The sequence below is a fragment of the Canis lupus genome, chromosome 7 (genome assembly GCF_048164855.1).
Source record: "Canis lupus baileyi chromosome 7, mCanLup2.hap1, whole genome shotgun sequence".
In the NCBI taxonomy this organism is placed as follows: Eukaryota; Metazoa; Chordata; class Mammalia; order Carnivora; family Canidae; genus Canis; species Canis lupus.
In genome coordinates, this window is record NC_132844.1 from 8167744 (window position 1) to 8186686 (window position 18943).

The window sequence follows — 18943 nt, forward strand, 5'->3', positions numbered from 1 at the left end:
TTTCAGATAATTTAGGGAGAAATTTGGGGCACCGAGGCATGCCTCATCACACCTCGTGGCCTACCACCTGGCTGTAGCCAGGGACATCACTGCTGACTAGGTAAGACCCTGGTCTCAGAATGCTCCCTCCACCCCCTCTCCCACCCCCCAGTTTCTTGCCAGAGGAAAGCATTCACTAGCCATCGCGCTGCTCCCTTCCGCCTGATGACCCCAGCTTGCAAGTTGGCCCCTCCAGACCTCATCACTTCAGGCTCCTGAAACCACCCACTCTCCTCCCTGTCAGTCTTGTCTTCGTTAAGTGTGTAAAGGCTGCAATATTGCATGCCAAGTGCATGCTGTTTTGTTCCAGGCCCACAGCCATGCTCTGGGAGGTAAGCCCTGGCCTTTATTTTTTTTATTATTTTTTTAAGATTTTATTTATTTATTCATGAGAGACACAGAGAAAGAGAGAGAGAGAGGCAGAGACACAGGCAGCAGGAGAAGCAGGCTCCATGGCAGGGAGCCCAACGTGGGACTCGATTCCGGGACCCCAGGATCAGGCCCTGGGCTGAAGACGGTGCAGAAGCCCATCTAAAGTCCCTGGCCTTTAGAGATGCAGAAGCAGGCCCAGGAGACCATCCCTGACCACCTGGCCTGCCCTCACTCCCCATCTCCCCACCACAGAATCTCTCCAGGTAGCGCCCCCTTCTCTCTTCCTCTGCTTCTCTTTCCTCCTTTGAAAGATCTGGAGCCCATAGCCTCCTGTCTCCTTTGTGCCCCCATGCCCAAATCTTCTGCGTCTGCTCTGCTGGCTGTATGTGTTCCATCCTCCCAATCCCTACAATGGAATTCCTCCCTTCAAGTTGTCTATCTTTTCTACCTCCACTTTTTTTTCTTCTCAGCACCAACACCTCTTCTCTCAGTCTACTGACTCTTTAACCCTTGCAAACCCATCCACTTACCAGGTCCCCCTGACCCAGACCAGCGCCAGTGCCTTAGACACTCCAGGAATGCTCGTGGAACAGATCTATCGGGTCTCTGGCCACACAACCCTGAGATGACCTTCCAACGGCTGGTGGCCTTTCTGTGACGTTCAAGAGCTCCATCCCTGCATGCAGACTCCCCCACAGCCTGCCTCCTTCAGGAGCAGCAGTGGTCACTCCCCCTCAGCCCCTACCCACCTCTCTGCAGGCCCTCCCCCTCTGCTCCCACTGTCGTCCTTCACACCTGACACATCTCTTAGTTGTACCCTTGGAGCCATTCTTTTCTAAACATTTCCATTCTAGGGGCACCTGGGTGGCTCAGTAGTTGAACATCTACTTTTGGCTCAGGTTGTGATCCTGGGATTGAGTTCCCCATCAGACTCCCCGCGGGGAGCCTGCTTCTCTCTCAGCCTATGTCTCTGCCTCTGTGTGTCTCTTATGAGTAAATGAATAATAATAATAAATAAATAAATAAAATCTTTAAAATAAAATAAAATCTTTAAAAAATAAACTAAAAAATATTTCCATTCTGTTTCCCCCAGAAACTTAAAAGCAGTACCCCCACTAAGTTTTCTTTTCTTTTTTTTTTTTTTAAGATTTTATTTATTTATTCATGAGAGACAAAGAGAGAGAGGCAGAAACATAGGTGAAGGAAGAAGCAGGCTCCACGGAGGAAGCCTGATGTGGGACTCGATCTCAGAACTCCTGGATCAGGACCTGAGCTGGACACACATGCTTAACTGCTGAGCCACCCAGGGGTCCCCCCACTAAATTTTCTTTTCTTAAATTCCCCAACTTAGAAAACCCGTTTCCTGGCATAAAAAGAAAAAAAAAAAAAAAAAACAGTATCAATAAGGTATCCATGAGATAGCGAGCTGTTTGCCATTCACAATTACTTTGAAAGAAGATACAGTTTATGACTATCATTAAACTTTTTTGTAAGTTTTGCTTGATAACACTAAATCCTCATCATGTTTTCTGGCTCACACAATGTGGTTATCTAGGCACACCTAAAAATAAATGATCATTGTCATTGTTTGCCTAGTCCAGGTCTCATTCTCTAATGTTTGAGACTTTATTTTACCCATGACAGTATTATTGCTCTGACCCAGGATGTGGGTGACATCAACAAGTTGGGGTAAAAGACATATACATTAGTACAAAATGCTCTCAAAAGAGACTGTCTTTAGGCCCCGTATCCACAACACATTGCACTCCAATGACCAGAAAGTAGTTGGAATAATCCGTGATGATCTTTTTTCAAAGCCTGACCATGTGTTGTGACATGGCCCTCTTTGGGCAGGCAAGTTTGGGGAAATTATGTGTAATCAACAAAATCGCAGCTAAAGGATATTTCTCCTTTTTTTTTTTTTCTTTTTTAAGACTAGCTAATCAGCAGGTTCATCATTGATAAAGAGAACCTTGCTTTATAGAAAACCATTGTCAAGCTCCTTCGTAGAGTTCTTAGCTTCAGGAAGATCCTTTCCAGCCACTTCATTTTGTCTTCCCACTTTGAAATCCTATACTTAAGATCACCTTTCTGACCAATAGAAGCTGCAGGATTTATCTTTATAATGTGTACTGACTGCCTCTCTAAGTAGAGAAGACCTGCCACACCTTTGTTAAAGCACAAAAGGGCAGAAATGAATTGGACTGGTTCTTCCATTCATTTTACTGGGAGGACATAATTGTCATCCCATTATAATTAATAGTTTCCATTATTGTTAATCACGGTTTAGTAATTATAAAGCTATTTGTACTTTCTTTAAAAAGCATAAATCAATCTAACAAAATAACCATTTGCCTCCTTCTCTTCCCTACCTTCAGTCCTGATCTCAAGTGTGAACTGTTTTATTCTTTCAGAATGGGTTTTGCCTCTCCATTAAGGAGATAGCATACTTCTAAAGGACTGAAAAACAAGTGTCATTTGGGGAGAGTCCCCAGAGGGGCCAGAACTGCTGGTGGGATCCTGGTCTTTCCCTAGCTCACCCCACCTGCCCTTGGGCTCTGAAGTACTAAGTTTTCAGCTCCCCTGGAGGAGGAATGTTCATATTTCTTTCTTTTCTGTAGAAAGAAAAAGTTTCTCAGGCTTTTGTCCTTTTTTTTTTTTTTTCTTTTATGAGACACCAAGCATCTTCCTGGAAAAGCTACATCAGCTTTTTCTCAACTTGATCTGCTCATTTCCGGGACTGACCTATCGTGTACCTATCGCTGTGCATTCTATGAGCAAACAAGTGGGCTCAGCTCTGCCTTGACTGTTGGGGTAGCTTAAATTTCACTTCTTGAACACATTAAAAAAAAAATTTTTTTTTAAGTAAGTTCTACACACAGCGTGGGGCTTGAACACATTCACATCAATAACCACTTTTTTAAATTTTTAGAAAATAGAAAAAAATTAATCATTCACAATCTCATCATGCTACCATAATCATCTCACCATTTCATTTATATTTCTTTCAGCCTTTTTTACCATGCATATCTTTTTTTTTTTTTTTTGCATCGTTCTAATCATAGTATAAATTCAACTTTGGGTCCTGCTGTTTTCACATAACATGTAAATATTTTTCCATGATGCTGCAGTTTTCATAACCATTATTAACAGGTAGCTTAAATTCTAAACAAGGCAGCTGAATTTCTTTTTTTTTTTTTTAATTTTTTATTTATTTATGATAGTCACACATACAGAGAGAGAGGCAGAGACACAGGCAGAGGGAGAAGCAGGCTCCATGCACCGGGAGCCCGACGTGGGATTCGATCCCGGGTCTCCAGGATCGCGCCCTGGGCCAAAGGCAGGCGCCAAACCGCTGCGCCACCCAGGGATCCCGGCAGCTGAATTTCTGTTTGGTTTCTCAAGGTATGTGGTAAATACTCCAAAAGAAAACATCCTAACCTGCTACTAAGAAAGTCTTTGAACTTGGAAAAATAATTCCCCTGTGGCTTCTCCATAGTAGCAGGTTAAAACTGTGGAACAAAAACAAAACAAAAAACTATGTAACAAATTCCTTTAAAATTCTACAACTTGAGAGGCGCCTGGGTGGCTCAGTTGGCCAAGTATCTGCCTTTGGCTCAGGTCATGATCTCAGGGTCCTGGGATCGAGCCCCACAATGGGCTCTTTACTCAGCAGGGAGCCTGCTTCTCCCTGACCCTCCATCCACCACTCCCCCTGCTTGTGCTCTCTCTCTCTCTCTCTCTAATAAACAAGTCTTTTTAAAAATAGAAAAAAATAAAATTCTGCAACTTAAACAATTTTTTTCAGTTGGTAGTTCCCATTACTGGCAAAATGATGACTCTTCCTTCCCACTGAAGTTTGCAACCTCCTAGGGAAGGAAAGAGCCTCAGTTAATAGTCAAACCTTCTGCTCTCGGCAAAGACCACAGAGAAAGGATTTTGCAGGAGATGAGAAGCCACCTTTGCTTCTTCAAAGTGAAGGGGAATAAAATAGGCCGCTCAAAACTGTGCCCCTTTGGCATATTGGTTGTTTTGAATTAAAGATACTTGAGGAGCACCTGGCTGGCTCAGTCGGAAGAGCATGCAACTCTTGATCTCAGGGTTGTGAGTTCAAGCCCCATGTTGAGTACTGAGTATAGAGATTACTTAAAAATAAAATACTTAAGAAAAAAAAAAGATATTTGAAAAACAGCCAATGTAGAAGGACCCACTGACCCTTCTTTGTCCTCCTGAAAACAGGAAATAAATCTCCCATGTGAAAGGTACCCTTCCTGTACCAGGAGGAAGAGAGACATCCTTATCACGAGAGATAGGATTTAGGGCTGAGAAGACTATATAAACAAATCTTGTTACTTCTTCACTAACTACCCCGAAGCCCAAACCTCTTTGTCTTGTCAATTCTTCCCAAATTTAGTGGGGTTTTTTGTCTAAACGGTATAAAGGCTGCTTGCTTTATTTGAGTTTCATATTTTTAAGGACTCCTGTACATCTGTAATTAAATTTGCTTTTCTCCTGTTAATCTGTCTTATGCCAATTTAATAATTAGGCCAGCCAAAGACTCTAGAAGGGAAGAAGGAGAAAATTTCCTTACCCTACAGAAGACTTGGGAGAAGGAAACTCCTAGGGTTTGTTCAAAGGGAAACAAAATAATCTGACTTGGATCATTCATGTTGTAACAGTATGAGCTTACTGTGTTTTGTTATTATCTTGTTTCACTTGGGTCTTTTTTTTTTTTTTTTTTTTGCCTAGAAAACATCATTCTCAAAGAATTAAGCTACCCTTGCAACCTTCCCTTCCTTAAAGTAATCATTGTAATTTTACTATTTGCATGATTTCTCACTTTATAGGCATATTGATGATTTCCACCACCATAAATATATCATGAACTGCATAGTACCCTAAACTTCTGTACATAGAATATGATCAATTTATTGTGAACTTTCTAACTGCTGCCTGTTTTATGCTTCTTTCCTTTTATCCTTTATCCTTCTTTTTCTGAAGATTAGAACTGCTTTAATTGCATTCTTTTTTTAAAGCAGCTTAATTGAAGTATAATTTACATACCATAAAATTCACCTACTTTAATTATACAATTGAATGATCTTTAGTAAATTTCCAAAGTTGTGAAAGCATCACCACAATTCAGTGTTAAAGATCCCTTGTGCCCATTTGCAGTCAACCCCTGAACAGCCGCTAATCTACTCTCTGTCTATAGATTTGCCTTCTCTGGACATTTTCTATAAGTGGAATTATATTTTTTTTATATCTGGTTTCTATCAGCATAATGTTTTTGAGATTTATTCATGTTGTAACATGAATCATTATTCCTTTTTATTGCTAAATAGTGTTGCATTATAGGGATATGCCACATTTGTTTATCTATTTACCGGTTGATTGGCATTTGGGTTGTTACTACTTTTTATCTATTATGAATAATGCTGCTATGAATATTCAAAAACAAGTCTTTGTGTGGACATGTTTTCATTTCTCTTAAGTAGATTCCCCAAAGTAAAACTTATGGTAAATTTATGTTTAACACTTTAGAAATTGCCAAACTAGGGCTGCCCTGGGTGGCCCAACGGTTTGGCGCCTGCCTTCGGCCCAGGTCGTGATCCTAGAGACAGGGATCGAGTCCCACGTCGGGCTCCGTGCATGTAGCCTGCTTCTCCCTCTGCCTGTATCTCTGCCTCTCTCTCTCTCTGTGTCTCTCATGAATAAAAATAAATAAATAAATAAATAAATAAATAAATAAATGAATGAATGTCAAAGTGTCTTGTTTAAAAAAAAAAAAGATTGCCAAACTATTTCCCAAGTAGTTGTATGATTTTATATTTCTACCAGCAACACCTGTAGATTCCGATTTCTTCACATCTTTGCCAATCCTTTCTTGTCTAATATTTATTATAGCTATCCTAGTAGAAATGTGATAGTATCTCATTGCGATTTTTATTTGCATTTCCCTAATGACTAATAATGTTAAGCATCGTCCCATGAGCATATTAGCCATTATGTTTCTTCTTTGGTGAAATGTCTGTTCAAACATTTTGCCCATTTCTTAATTGAGTTATTATCCTGTTATTGAGTTATAAGCTTTTTTTTTTTTTTTAAGATTTATTTATTTTAGAGAGAAAGAGAGTACACAAGCAGGGAGGGAGGTAAAGGGAGAGGATTTTCTTTTTTTTTTTTTTTTTAATTTTTTTTTATTTATTTATGATAGTCACAGAGAGAGAGAGAGAGAGAGAGGCAGAGTCACAGGCAGAGGGAGAAGCAGGCTCCATGCACCAGGAGCCCGACATGGGATTCAATCCCGGGTCTCCAGGATTGTGCCCTGGGCCAAAGGCAGGCGCTAAACCACTGCGCCACCCAGGGATCCCAAAGGGAGAGGATTTTCAAAGAGACTTCCCACTGAGCACAATGTGCACAAGCCCAATGTGGAGCTTGATCCCACAACCCTGAGATCATGAACTGAGCCAAAATGAAGAGTTGGACACTCAACCGACTGAGCCACCCAGGTGCCCTGAGTTATAAGCATTCTTGATATATTCTGGGTACAAGTTCTTTATCAAATGTACAGTGTGCAGATATTTACTCCCAGTCTATGCCTTAACTTCATTTTCATAATGGTAACTTTTGAAGCACAAAAGTCTTTCATTGTGATAAGTCCAATTTATCAACTTTTTTTTATAGATCATGTTTTTGGTGTCATATCTAAGGAATCATTGCTTAATTCACAGTCACAAAGATTGTTTCCAGTATTCTTTTCTAAAAGTTGTATAGGGATCCCTGGGTGGCGCAGCGGTTTGGCGCCTGCCTTTGGCCCAGGGCGCAATCCTGGAGATCCGGGATCAAATCCCACGTCGGGCTCCCGGTGCATGGAGCCTGCTTCTCCCTCTGCCTGTGTCTCTGCCTCTCTCTCTCTCACTGTGTGCCTATCATGAATAAATAAAAATTAAAAAAAATAAAAAATAAAAAAATAAAAAATAAAAGTTGTATAGTTTTAGCTCTTAAGTTTAGGTCTATAATTATAATTAATTTTCAATTAATTTTTGTATATGGTGTGAGGAAAATCAGGGTTTCTGATCCTCGGCACCATTGACACACTGGGCTGGATCATTTATTGTGGAGATCTGCCCTGTGCCTTGTTGGATATTGGGCAGCATGTCTAGCTTCTGCCCAGTAAATGTCAATAGCACCCCTGCCCCCAGTTGTGACAACCAAAATTGTCTCCAGACATTGCCAAATGTACTCTCCCCTTGTTTTTTTGTTTTTTTTGTTTTTTTTTTTACTCTCCCCTTGTGAAGCCAAAATCACCCCCTTTGAAAACCACTGAATTCAATTAAATATTTTTTGTATGTGGATATCCAGTTCTAGAGAAACCTTTTGTTGAAGACTATTCTTTCCCCATTTAAATTGCCTTGGCAACTTCGTAAAAAAAATCAGTTGACCATAAGTACAAGGGTTTATTTCTGGACTCTCAGTTCTGTTCCTTGATCTCTATGTGTTTCCTTAAGACAGTACCACACTGTCTTGATTACTGGAGCCTTATATTAAGTTTTAAATAGGGAAGTGTTGGGGCACCTTGGGTGGCTCAGTCAGATAAGGGTCTGCCTTCGACTCAGGGAATCCTGGTACTTGTCTTGGAGGATAGAATCTTTGTTAAGAAATTGGCCTTTAGGGACGCCTGGGTGGCTCGGTGGTTGACACCTGCCTTTGTCCCAGGGCGTGATCCTAGAGTCCAGTGATCAAGTCCCGTATCGGGCTCCCTGCATGGAGCCTGCTTCTCTCTCTGCCTGTGTCTCTCTGCCTCTCTCTGTGTCTCTCATGAATAAATAAATAAAATCTTAAAAAAAAAAAAAAAAAGAAAGAAATTGGCCTTTAGAGTCTTCAGATCCCAGCTCTGCCGTTGACAGGCAAGTTACTTACCTTCTCTGAATCTCACATTATCATACACAAATTTAAACATTTTTATTTCTCTCGGTCTTCTAGATGGGCTTTACCAAATGAGGTGCAGAGACTCCCAAGAATGCTCAGCAGACAGCCAGGTGGTATGGGAAGCCACAGAATGAACATGCACATTAACTAAGAACATATTTCTCCCCCACAAAGTTAAAGTTAGGTAATTTATTACAAATGATTTTTTAAACTTTCATGGCATGCAAGAAATATATATATATTTATATATGTATGCATGTGAGCACCCTCTCTCTGTCAAATGAATAAATAAAAACTTAGAAAAAAAATTTAGAGAGGGGCTGTGACCCCTCTATAATATATATACATTATAGAATTAATTAATTATATATATACATATATATACATATTTATATATATATAAAATGGAATTAAATGTAAGCTTTTTTAAATATTTATTTTAATATAAAATGTAAGACTTGGGATGCCTGGGTGGCTCAGTGGTTAAGCATCTGCCTTCGGCTTAGCACATGATCCTGGAGTCCCGGGATCGAGTTCCACATTGGGGTCCCAGCATGGAGCCTGCTTCTCCCTCTGCCTGTGTCTCTGCCTCTCTCTCTCTCTCTGTCTCTCATGAATAAATAAATAAAATCTTAAAAAATGTAAGACTTAAGAGGTGCCAACCAGCTCAGTTGGTAAACATACAACTCTTAATCTCAGGGTCCTGAGTTCAAACCCCAAGTTGGTCATAGAGCTTACTTTAAATACATAAAATAAAATGTAAGACTTAAAATAAATGTAATTTCTATTGGGTGCTTTGGGCTCACCCTCCTTTCCTTGCACATCCTACATTCCACTTAACAAGTCTTTTTACCCCTAGTCTCCCTCCCACCCGGATAAGTATTCACAGCCGCTTTACCTACAGAACCTCAGAATCCTTAACACAGCACACCAGGCAGCCGCTATTAAAATACCAGAACCTGGATGCCCGGGTGGCTCAGCGGTTGAGCCTCTGCCTCAGGCTCAGGTCATGATCCCAGTGGGGGAATCTGCTTCTCCCTCTTTCTCTGCTGCTCCCCTTGCTTGTGCTCTCTTTTTTTTTTTTTTTTTTTTTTTGCTTGTGCTCTCTTGCGTGCATGTGTGCGCTCTCTGTCAAATGAATAAATAAAAACTTAAAGAGAGAGGGGCTGTGACCCTTCTATAAAAAAGAAAGATTTAAATTTTATCTTACCAGTTATAACACTGGGGTTTGGATTTTTTTTTTTTTTTGATTCTCATCTCTTTATATATATAATGGAAAGATAGGTAAGAGCAGGCAGTAAAGAGAGCAAATCTCTTTTTGACTAAACTATTAACACCTAAGCATCTATATTTTTCTTCCCAGTACTCTACCTACCAACTTTTTATGACCAGAAGCTGGCATGACAGATTACTTTAATTTGTATCTAGCTGTTGCTAAGCTATCACCATGGTATCAAGGCACTAAGGCAAATATAGATGCCTAAAAACAAATGTGTAGGAAGAAAATTTTGTCCCTGGCCCCCTCACCTTTCCTGTTATCTGGATGAGTATACTGTTCAACATCAAAATTTTGTGTCATAGTTGCTTTACCGCCACAACAAAACAAAATAAAACTTTAGAAAACGGAATTATTACAGTCCATAAAAATATGTCTGCAAATGTTAGGTTTGTCATTTACAAAAGGCATCACTAGTCTTTGTACCTACACCTTGTAATGGTTGAAACAGCCCTCATAGTGAGTGTTGAATTTTCTGCCCTTAAGCAAAATAAAACATCAGCAAAAATACCATCCTATTAATTTAATTTTTATGGTCAGTCAAAATGAATGGCATCTTTTTTCTCTGTCTCAATGGTTAGAGCTTTTCAAAAAGTTTTAAAATTTCAAATTCTAGTAGATGATTTCAGCAAAATGCCCTAGTATGAGCTTTATCTTCAAGAGTGGTATAGATATAAATGGCTCTCCAATCTTTTTCTTAGTCCTATTACTTCCTCTGCCTCTCCATATATACACAGTAAGAAATTATTTAATCCAAAGGGAACAGCTCAATTTTCTTAAAAGTGCCCATCAACACTATTAAAATATGTTTATAGACTGGATGTATCACTTGTTTACCTAAGTAGTAGCATAAATATCTGTTTTTAGAAAGCTTTACCATAAATCTTTCTATATGATTGGATTCTTAAACAAGGCTATGATTAGGAAATAAACCATTTTCCCCCTTGGCTAGTTCTAATGAAAGCTTTCCAACTTAAACATTGTGTTTGAACACTTCTTCCATTCATAGTATGTGCCCATCAAAAAGCGCTTTCTGTTTGCAGTGTGTCAGCTGTACTATTTATAACCTAGTTAACAATGCCAACTAGAGGCAGTAAAAGGTGTGTATTTCATATGCAAATTCCTAGCAATAATTTCTACAATTACATATAGTTGCTTGCTCTATTATGTTTAACATCGGCATTATAAAACTGAGTACAGGAAGTAGAAAATGGTACCAATAGTACATTTTACATTTTTGTATGCTTAAAATTTGTATTGAATTAATCAGAAAAATGAAAATTAAAGAGTGCAAAATGAAAGTACTCCTAGCTTGTGATGGACATTTTCACATAATGGGACCTGTCACTTCGATGACCTGCAACAGTAGCTGTTCAGACGAAGAAGCTCACTGTGTGTGACATAGGCTCTTCTTTCTGCTTTGTCTCCAAAATTGTGTTTTCCCAAACAGTCCTCTTTGCTTCTTTTTTGTTTTACCAGATTGTGATTCCCCTGACTTGGAAATCATGAATAAGAGAGAAGAGACCCAAAAAAAAAAAAAAAAAAAGAGAGAGAGAGAGAAGAGACCAGGATTAATTTATGCTTTTCTTCCCCCTGATCATTAAGTGTTACTGGGTGCAGAAAACTGTCTTTGCTACAAAAATGACCAGAGTGACCAGGCAATGGGCTATAACAAATAGAATACACAGATCTGGGTTCAAGTACTATCTTCTCCATTGGATGGGATATCAGGCAAATTCCCCCAAATTTCTTCTTGCTTTCTTAAAAAAATGAAGACAGTCGTGCTTATTAGTAAAATGGCTGAGTGCCCAAATGCCCTTGACTGCATCCATTATAGAGGTTGACAGTAAATGGTCAATAAAGGAAATATGTATGTTTTTATAATGATAACACAGCAAGTCAAATAGATAGTAAAGGAGCAGTGGATTGCAAATTCTAATTAGAAGAATACAGATTATGAAAGTAAGTCTAGACAAAGAAGACATACAGATGGCCAACAGACACAAGAAAAGATGTTAAACATCACTTATCATCAGGGAAATGCAAATCAAAACTACAATGAGATACCACCTCACAGCTGTCAGAGTGGCTAAAATCAACAGCACAAGGAACAACAGGTGTTGGTGATGATGTGGAGAAAACAGAAACCTCTTGCACTATTAGTGGGAAGGCAAACTGGTGCAGCCACTCTGAAAAACAGTCTGGAGTTGCCATGAAAAGTTAAAAATAGAACGACCCTACAATCCAATTGCCCTACTGAGTATTTACCCAGAGAATACAAAAATACTAATTTAAAGGGGTACATGCACCGTTATGTTTATAGTAGCATTATCTACAACAGCCATATTATGGCAACTGCCCAAGTATCCATTGATTGCTGAATGGATAAAGAAGATGTATATTGGGGATCCCTGGGTCGATCAGCGGTTTGGCGCCTGCCTTTGGCCCAGGGCATGATCCTGGAGTCCTGGGATCGAGTCCCACATCAGGCCCCAGGCATGGATCCTGCTTCTCCCTCTGCTTGTGTCTCTGCCTCTCTCTCTCTCTCTCATAAATAAATAAATAAATCTTTTTTTAAAAAAGGAAGAAAATGTATATTTTACAATGGAATATTATTCAGCCATAAAAAAGAATGAAATCTTGCCATTTGCAACAATATGGATGCAGCTAGAAAGTATTACGCTAAGCAAAATGAATCAAAGGCAAATACCATACGATTTCACTCATGGATTTTAAGAAACAAATGAGCAAAGAGAAAGAAGAGCAAGACAAATCAAGAAACAGATTTCTTTTTTAAGATTTTATTTATTTGGGCAGTCCTGGTGGCCCAGTGGTTTAGCTCCACCTTTGGCCCAGGGCGTGACCCTGGAGACCCAGGATCGAGTCCCACGTCGGGCTCCCTGCACGGAGCCTGCTTCTCCCTCTGCCTGTGTCTCTGCCTCTCTCTCTCTCTCTCTCTCTCATGAATGAATAAAATAAAATCTTTCAAAAAAATATTTTATTTATTCAAGAGAGCATGAGCTCAGGGTGGGGGACAGAGAAGCAGATTCTACACTGAGTGGGGAGCCTGACATGGGGCTCGATCCCAGGACCCCAGGACCACGACTTGAGCCAAAGGCAGGTGCTTAACCAACTGAGCCACTTGGGTACCTCAAGAAACATGCTCTTAGTCATAGAGAACAAACATGGTTACCAGAGGGGAGGTGAGTGGGGGCGTGGGTTAAATAGGTGATGAGGACTGTGGAGTGCACTTGTGAGGAGCACAGGGTGTTGTATGGAAGCATTGAATCACTATATTTTACACCTGAAACTAATTATTTTTTAAAATTTTGTTTATTTATTCATGAGAGACAGAGACACAGGCAGAAGGAGAAGCAGGCTCCATGCAGGGAGCGCGACATGGGATTCATCCAGGAACTCCGGGATCACACCCCCCCACCCCAGCCAAAGGCAGATGCTCAATCGCTGAGCCACCCAGGCGTCCCATACCTGAAACTAATATTAAACTGTGTATTAACTATACTAGGATTTAAATAAAATTTTTTTAAAGTAGGTCTACAGACTTTATTAGGCATATAAGACAATATAAGGTGAAAGAGATCTAGATAAAGATGATTAGAACCTGCCCAGGCATGTATCTTTATTCCCCCCCCACACACACACAGGAGTATATCTTTAAAAACCAATATTTAAAGTTCAAAGACAAGCATAAAGCTTATCATTTGGAAAGTTATGGGGCTTGATGGTAAGAATATTCCCACAATGTGGTATGTGAACCACCTGCATCGAAACCAGGGGCTTGTGTTATTAGCATCAGGTCTTTACCCAGACAGCCGGAGCCAGAATCTCTGAAGGTGAGGTCCAGGAATAACAATTTCTCAAAAGCTTCCAAGTAATTCTCACATATATTCCAGTTTTAGATCCAATGGGGTAGATGAGAAGTTTCTAAGGTTCCATTGATATTCTAATTCGTGCTGTGGTGCAACAAAGAGAACATGAGCTTTGAAGTAACAGATTCCAGGCAGATTGAAATGCTCAACACTTAAGCCAGAAAAATAAAAATCTGTGGAGAAAAACAAATACTGCATGACCTCCCTTATATGTGGAATGTTAAAAAACAAAACCTGGAACTCTTAGATACAGAAAATAGACTGCTGGTTGCCGGGGGTGGGGTGGGTGTGGGGGGGGAGTGGGGGGGGAGTGAGGGGTGGGAAGGGAGGTGCAGGATGGGTGAAGAAGGTCCAAATGTACAGACCTCCAGTTATAAAATAAATATGTCATGGGGGTGTAATGCACAACATGGAAACTGGTGAATAATATCGTATTGCATATCTGGAAATTGCTAGAAGAATAAATCTTAAAAGTTCTCATCACAAGAAAGAAAAAACTTTGTAGCTATGTGTCATAATGGATGTTAATTAAACTTACAGTGGCGATCAGCTTGCAATACAGTTGTCCCCTGTATTCAAACACGGATTTGAACTGTGTGCATCCACTTATATGCATATCTCTTCCCATAAATACAGTACTGGTGTTTTTGTTACGATTTTCTTTTCTCTAGCTTACTTTATTGTAAGAATACAGTATATAATACATATAACATATAAAATATGTGCTAATCAGGTGTTTATGTTACCAGTAAGGCTCCTAGTCAGCAGGAGGCTATTAATAGTTAAGTTTTGGGGGAGTCAAAATTTATACATGGATTTTCAACTGTGATGGGTAGTGCCCCTACCCCCAACATTCTCCAAGGATTAACTGTATACATAAATATCTAATCACAGGACGCCTGGCTGGCTCAATCGGAAGAGCACGTGACTCTTGATCTCAGGGGTGTGAGCTCAAGCCCCACGTTGGATGTACAAATTACTTAAAACCTTTTTTTTTTCTTTTAAAGATTTTATTTATTTATTCATGAGAGACACAGAGAGAGAGAGAGACATAGGCAGAGGGAGAAATAGGCTCCTCACAAGGAGCCCGATGACTTTAGGGCTCGATCCCAGGACTTTAGGCTCATGCCTTGAGCCGAAGTCAGATGCTCAACCACTGAGCCACCCGGGCATCCCAAAAAAAAATCTTAAAAAAAAAAAAAAAAAAAATCTAAAAAAAAAAAAAATCTAATCATTATGTTGACACCAATAATATTAAGGTATTTATACCTTGATTTTTAAAAAATACAGAAAGAGGAGACAGTTGGGTGGCTCAGGCAGTTCAGTGTCTGACTCTTGATTTTGGCTCAGGACATGATCTCAGGGCTGCGAGACTGAGCCCCATATCAGACTCTGTGCTGGGCACGGAGCCTACCTAAGATTTTCTCTCTCTCTCTCTCTCTCTCTTTCTCTCTCTTCCTTTCCCTCTGTCTCTCCCTCCCGCTCTAAAAAAAATACAGAAAGGGAGAAATAGGGATGCCTGGATGGCTCAGTGGTTGAGCATCTGCCTTCGCGCAGGGCATGATCCTGGAGGTCCAGGATTGAGTCCCACATCAGGCTCCCGGCATGGAGCCTGGCTTCTCCCTCTGCTTATGTCTCTGCCTCTCTCTCTGTCTCTCATGAATAAATAAATAAAGATCTTTAAATTAAAAAAAAAAAAAGAGGGGGGAACAAGTATAAGATGTGTAGTAAATGAAAAATGTAGAATAAAATGGCAGAAATAGGGATCCCTGGGTGGCGCAGCGGTTTGGCGCCTGCCTTTGGCCCAGGGCGCGATCCTGGAGACCCAGGATCGAATCCCACGTCAGGCTCCCGGCATGGAGCCTGCTTCTCCCTCTGCCTGTGTCTCTGCCTCTCTCTCTCTCTCTCTCTGTGACTATCATAAATAAATAAAAACGTAAAAAAAAAAAAAAAAAATGGCAGAAATAGGGGAGCCTGGGTGGCTCAGCGGATGGACATCTGCCTTCAGCCCAGGGCATGATCCTGGAGACCTGGGATCGGGTCCCGCATTGGGCTTCCTGCATGGGGCCTGCTTCTGTCTCTGCCTCTGTCTCTGCCTCTCTCTCTCTCTGTCTCTCAAGAATAAATAAATTAAAAAAATCTTTAAAAAATAAAATAAAATGGCAGAAATAAGTACTTATATTGCAATGAATTATAATATACATTAATTAAATTGACCAAACACTGTACGTTAACTCACTAGAATTAATTTTTTTAAATGAAATTGACTAATTAAAAAATAGACCTAGAGGGGCACCTGGGTAGTTCAGTCGATTAGGTGTCCAACTCTTGACTTCAGCTCAGGTTGTGACCTCAGTGTCCTGGGATCAAGCCCTGTGTCAGGCTCCACACTCAGCAGAGAGTCTGCTTAGAGATTCTCTCCCCTTCCTCTCTGCCCCCACCCCTGCTTGTGTTTGCACGCTCTCTTTCTCCCTCTCTCAAATAGATAAATAAATCTTAAAAACAGAAACAATCAGATTAGGTTAAAAAGTAAAATCCAATAATAAATTGTCTAAAGAGAAACTTAAAAGACACAAAAAGTTTGAAATAAGAGATGGAAAAAAATGTGAACCAAAAGAAAAAAGAGAAAAAAAATTAATAGCTGACAATTTAGAATATTTGGAAAAAAAAAGAGACAAAGAAGGATGTTATATGCTGATTAAAGGAATAAAGCAAGAAACTATGAACATCAAAAACATGTATGCACCTAACAATACAACCTCAAAATATACAAAGAAACAACTTTTTAAACATTCTGGGAAAAATGGATAAATCTTATAGTTAAAATATTTTATTTTATTTTATTTTATTATTTTTTTTTTTAGTTAAAATATTTTAGCCACACATTTCAGAAATTGATAGATCAGGCATATAAACTTATTGAAATTCTTTTTTTTTTTTTAATTTTATTTTATTTATTTATGATAGTCACAGAGAGAGAGAGAGAGGAGAGACATAGGCAGAGGGAGAAGCAGGCTCCATGCACCGGGAGCCCGATGTGGGATTCGATCCGGGTCTTCAGGATCGCACCCTGGGCCAAAGGCAGGCGCCAAACCGCTGCGCCACCCAGGGATCCCTGAAATTCTTTAATAATGCAGTTAATAGGGCAGCCTGGGTGGCTCAGTGGTTTAGCACTGCCTTCAGCCTAGGGTGTGATCCTGGAGACCTTGGATCGAGTCCTGCATCGGGCTCCCTGCATGGAGCCTGCTTCTCTCTCTGCCTGTGTCTCTGCCTCTGTGTGTGTGTGTGTGTGTGTGTGTGTGTGTGATGAATAAATAAAATCTTAAAAAAAAATAATGCAGTTAATAAGCTCAAGCTATGAGGTATATATAGAACTCAGCACTCAAGGAATACTTTAATAATAACTATCAGATTAAACTATGTGAAGATGTCCAGAGTTGACAACTTTTGGCCCATAGGTGTGGTGGTTTCATATTACTCAAATGTCATAGGTTGCTGAGGGGATTAAATTAGCTAATGTATGTAAAACACCAGCACAATGTCTAAGGTAGTCTCCTTTGATCTGTAGTCTATCAAGAGAGTACCTGCCCTGATTATTGGTTATCATGAATTAATTCAGTAAAACCCTACTGTAATTGGATAAGTGAGAGCCAAAGAATTCAAAAATGTGAAAGTAAGGTCACGGTGTTTTGTGAGGTTAACAACAAAATGACCAGTGTGGAGCTAGCTGGTGAGGAATTCTGGGAGTCCAGCTGCCATAGCTAAATTCATCCGGACAAAGCTGTGATTTGGTGCCACCTGGTGGTGGTGGTTGGCTCCAATTTAAACATAGTTGGGGACAATTCTGAGTCCAGAGGCAGCAGGATAGCATCAGGGATTCCAGAAAGGTCCCAGGTAGTTGACCAGATTCAGAGATTTACCTTGGAGAATACCGGGGACCAGAGACTCACTCTTCCCCTCTTTTTCTGAAACAAGTCTGCATGCCTTTCCTTCACCTTCATGACCTTGGCGTCCACTCCAAGACCCCTATATCCCCCCCACCCCCCCATAGAACTTTAACCCCCACCCCTGACTCTTATCCCTGTCCTGTTCTCAAACGGGCACTCGCTCAGCCCAGAATAGGAGCCAGTTGCCAATTCTGTGTTATATCTAAAATTATGCTTGCTTTTGCTGAGTGCATTATCACGGGGTTTTACTGTGCTTATGAAGGATCCCCTGAATGCTTACAGCATAGTAGCACTATGTTCTTTAAAGCCTTTGATTACCGCAAGTGTTTCTGGTTGGCTATAAAAAGCCTTTATTAGGTTGAGACTAATTGAAATTCAAGCAGGGAAAAAAAAAAAAAAGGAAGACCTGCAAAGGGAGAAATTTTCATCTGGAGAATATTAACCCCATTATACGTATGCCATGAAAATTTAAATTTATGGTTTCCTTTTGTCGATGATCTCTTAGTTACCCAACAGGTTCAGAACTTACTTTGGTTATGTCTTTGTTAAATTTCTCAGGTTGGGGCGGGGGTGGGCAGCCTTTCCTTATAGAAACATGTGGCCCTGTTCCAGTATTATAGATGTGCCCCCTGAAAACACAAACTGGCTTCTCAGAATCTCCGTGGAGGGGACGCCTGGGTGGCTGAGTGGTTGAGCGTCTGCCCTTGGTTCAGGGCATGATCCCGGGGTCCTGGGATCGAGTCCTTCACCGGGCTCCCTGCATGGAGCCTGCTTCTCTCTCTGCCTGTGTCTCTGCCTCTCTCTGTGTGTGTCTCTCATGAATAAATAAATAAAATATTTTTTAAAATTGATTAAAAAAAAATCTGCGCGGAGGTGCAAGACGGTAAAGGGGTGGTGGTCCCTTACCGGTTGTTTCTGTTTGTGTCCCCGGCACTCTTCCTGGCATCCTTCGGCTGGGTCACTAGCCCCGAGTCAGAGCCGGACACCGCCCAGAGCAGCCGAGCTAACTGCTGGAGATCAGGCTCTTCTTGGCCTGTGGCTGCCAGGGGTCACGTGTGTCATCGATGAAACTGTCCGGCACCGAGCTGGGCGTGGGGCTCCCGAAGGTTGGTGGCGTGCACCAGCGCAGGCCTCCACCTGCCCGCGCTACCTGTGGTTCAGGCCTCCCCGGTTACCTCTGCCTGGACTCGAACTTCCCAGCTCTCTGTGTTTTGCTCAAAAAGGCTATTTCTAGTTTCCCAAATCCGGCCTGCCGTGCCCTGCTGCGCTGCTGCCCACGCTTCTCTCTCTTGGGCCCGCCTGGGTCACAATCACCCTCCAACGTCCTGCAGCCTCTCTGGCCAGCCTGTCCTTCAGGGAACCTTCCTGGGCCCGCTCCTCCTCACCCATCCGTCCCTGGAGTCTCCCTCTGGGCCACTCTGTATTATAGTTCTCAGGGTCCCCCCGTCGATTCGTTGGGTAGACTGAAATCTCTGTGAGGGCAGGGG

At 41.0% G+C, this 18943-nt stretch overlaps 1 long non-coding RNA gene across 1 annotated transcript; it reads right to left on the bottom strand.

Annotated features, from left to right (window-relative positions):
• Positions 1-9415: 9415 nt before the first annotated feature.
• Positions 9416-18741, bottom strand: LOC140636555 (uncharacterized). The gene is made up of 3 exons (XR_012033758.1): positions 18363-18741; positions 13445-13593; positions 9416-11114 (listed from the first exon to the last, which is right to left on the bottom strand). It is a non-coding gene; the product is annotated as an uncharacterized lncRNA (long non-coding RNA).
• Positions 18742-18943: the final 202 nt, after the last annotated feature.